Source organism: Callionymus lyra, chromosome 9 (assembly GCF_982586985.1).
Source record: "Callionymus lyra chromosome 9, fCalLyr1.hap1.1, whole genome shotgun sequence".
In the NCBI taxonomy this organism is placed as follows: Eukaryota; Metazoa; Chordata; class Actinopteri; order Syngnathiformes; family Callionymidae; genus Callionymus; species Callionymus lyra.
In genome coordinates this window covers 17771188-17775000 of record NC_141826.1, presented here as the reverse complement: position 1 = coordinate 17775000, position 3813 = coordinate 17771188, and positions in this window count along the sequence as shown.

Here is a 3813-nt window from a genome sequence, read left to right as displayed (position 1 = left end):
ATTCTCTAAATGTGGTTTGAAGAATGGTCCAATGTGTTACAACCAGAATTAGAAACTAAAACTGTGTTCAGAATTCTTATCAAATGTATTGAACGATTCTGTAAATGCTAAGTACTCATGGTAAAGTATAAAAACTTCTAAAAAGCAGATGCGATCTTTACTTTGTTATGTACCTTATGTAGTACATCAATAATAAAAAAAAATATCTTGATTATTGCCTGGTAGAGTTTTATATACCACCCTGTAACTCTTACATGCTCTTGCTATTTCAAAGACACTGTTTCTTTAAGTCATGACATCATTCAAACCTTCGCAGGAGCCAAGGTCTGAACTCCCAAATTTCCGCAAAGTTTAAATGATTAAAAAAGGTATTATGGTGGTTAAATAGTGTCTGTTTACAACCGGATTTAATGTTTAAAATTCTTATCAATGAACTGAAAAAACTTCTAAAAAGCAGATGCTAGCTTTACATTGTCATGCACCTTGAGTACTACATGAATAAATCTAAATGTATTTGAAAATTGTTTCCATAAACAAGCATATAATATCAGATAAAAAAAAAGAATGGGATCCACGATTTAAAAACATTAAATATTTATAGAAGCCATTTTTTTTAAACTATAACATATTTTTAATTGCTTGTATTTCAACACACTATGAAGTTCTACAATAAAATAACATGACACAGCAATAATAGTGACCCTTTTAAATGCTTAAAATAGGGCCAACAAAATGAAGTACACGAAAATAAGAGTTTCTATTTTAACTCTTTCATCGCAAGTTAACAGGTTTATTTTTTTTTAACAAACTTGGCCTTAAACGCATCTTGAAGAGTCAGAGGCTGTTGTTATTGTGGAGAAAAACTTGATACGACACATGATCTACAACAATACATGGAAAAAAAACACTAAAAGTGATGTAGAAACGAGACGTTGCACACAAGTGTTGGATTGCAGGTGTAATTAAAAGTAGGAAAGTAAATAAGATTATCATGATCGACACAATAACGCAGCTTGAAATTCAATCAATATTTAATCACATTGGAATCGAGTCTCATATACGAGAGTCATTCGGGTCATTTATGAAACTCTTGCCTTTTTTAAAGTCCCGTTCAATTCATGAGCTCCGGAGGACGTAGGAATCTGTCAAAATGTATTTTAAACAAAAATTAAGTTTTGTCAATTGCATCATAAATGTTTTATTGTCATATTAATCTTCAACTTGATCACAAATTTTTCCTTTTTTTTTGTACGCTCCACATAGAATAAGCGTCTGATATAAGCTCTGGCTAATGCAAAGACACTGTTTCTTTTAGTCGCATCACAGATGACGTCTTTCAAACCCTTGACGGGGGCCAAGGTCTGAAGTTTCCGCACAATTTAAAGATTTACGAGTTCTTTTTAGTTAGTTAAATAGTTTACGTTTATCTTAACCGTTGCACCCTGTAACATGTTATAGATATTACAAAAACTGTTAAATATTGCACAAATTTTTAAAAATGTTATCGTAGCAAATACATTTTTAAAAATTAACTGTACTCTTTCTAGTTGAACGATTGGATAAAAGTGCTAGCTAGAGTGAAAAGTAACACCCCTTAACACTTCCCAACTTTGTGCACACTGAAGAAAAGACAGAAAATTATGTTAATATCTATATTGAAATAACAAACTATAACGTAGAGACATTATAAATATTTTCAAATGATGTTCGCAAACACGTTGCAAATGTGGTGAATTGTGTCATTTACGAGGTGGTTGGAATTAATTCATCTTCTGTGGACAGTTTTATATTAAACAGAATAATTTGTGGTGAAACCATAATGTCTGTATTGAAACAAAACTACAATAAATTGACGTAATGAATGAAGAATTTTGTCAATAAACATTATTTTAGGTCCAAAAAAAGACCAATTTTATATATATATATATATATATATATATAGACACATTTTAAGAATAGATGAAAAGTGGACGTAAATGTATGTATATATTGAAATAGATTTAACATTGAAAAAAATTGCAGTGCATTGTGGGATTATAAGTAGGTGTAATATGAAATAATCTATATTTAATTAGCACGAGATGAGAATCCCGGCGTAAAGAGGATTATATCTATATTTTTATATATAGTAAAAGTAGAACATTGATGATGATAAAGCGTAAACATATGAATGATTTTCTCTACTCAATAGTTCAAGGGGTGAAGGGAGAAGCGGAGAGCCCGGCACTGAACCACCAGCACATGGCACCGCTAACATTAGCGCGACTGCTCACGACAAACCCTGCCCATGATCACACACAAACACACACACACACACACACACACACACACACACACACACACACACACACACACACACACACACACACACACACACACACACACACACACACACACACACACACACACACACACACACACACACACACACACACACACACACACACACACATGGTTACTAGTTAGAATGTTTGGCCCTCGTGATCATCACGCGCATCTTCAAGGCCTTCGGTCTGTGTGTAGCTGTCAACGTGCGAAAAGCAAGTGGGTGTGTTGCTGCATCTTTGTTGCGAGAGAAGAAGGGAACAATGTGCTGATGAGACGGAGAGGAAGATGGGCGAGGAGGAGAAGGAGGGATGGTTGGAGGTTGTCAGTGATGGGGGGTGGGGGAGGCTAGAGGGTATGTTGGCCTACACATGCACAAACATCCTTCTGGAGCACGGACCAGGACTGAAGATGTTGATTTCCAGAGCTGCGGTTCCCGCTGTTCAGGCCCAGAGCAGCCATTCAGAGACACTCCCCGACAGCAGCAGCACAAACCTCCATCATAACAGCACAGTGGCGCCCCAACACCTGAGCTAAAATAAAATGATTTTTTTTTTTTTTTTTTTGACAAGTCTCGCTCAGTGTTTTCCATCAGGCAAGCTTCAGCTGCGACTGAAGATCAGAAGGTAATCGACGCTCCTTAACCTTTCTCCGGCTTTATCAGATCTATCCCGTACATGTTAAGAACACTCATGGAGACCAGATTAAGACGGATGATCTGTCAGTCGGGTGGATATAAACTATTTCGATTTTAACACCTAAACACATCGTCGAGTTGAAAATAGTGTGTTTATTGTTATTGTTGTCTTTTCAATTTATTATTATTCCCATTTTATTGTTATTATTGATATGTATGTCTTAATATAATGTGTTTGTGTGTTCAATTATTTTGTTGTGAAATGTCCCCAATGTGGGGGAAATACAGGTATGTTAATCAATCAATAAGAAGCAACAGATCGCGACACATGCAGTTAATACAAAACTTTAATGCTAGAAATCTGAGGTGCTCTAGTAGAAGAACTCACATTTCCGCGATCCTTAAAACTCTTCACTGGCTGCCAGTTTCTTTCAGGATCAATTTTAAAATTCTGGTTCTTACTTTCAGATCTAGTCATGGTCAGACTCCTCCTTACATCTGATCCAGCCTTACACCCCAGCTCGGGCTCTGAGGTCTTTGGATCAGAATCTACTATGGTTCCTTGAAGACTGTTGCTCCTAAGCTTTGGAACAATCTCTCTCTGTGTTCGATGATCTACTGACTCCTTCAAGAAACATCTTAAGACATTGTTATTAGTGCTTTTCCCTGATTTTCTGGGACTCCTGTGTTTGTCTCTATCTTGTCTTGATCTTTTAAAGTATAATTTAACTGTGTGTTGTTTTTGATTGTTTAATCGCTTTGTGACCCTGGTCTAGAAAAACGCTCTACAAATATAACTTACTTACTTACATTATCCAAAATAAAAACAGTTAGCATTAGCCGACTCCTAA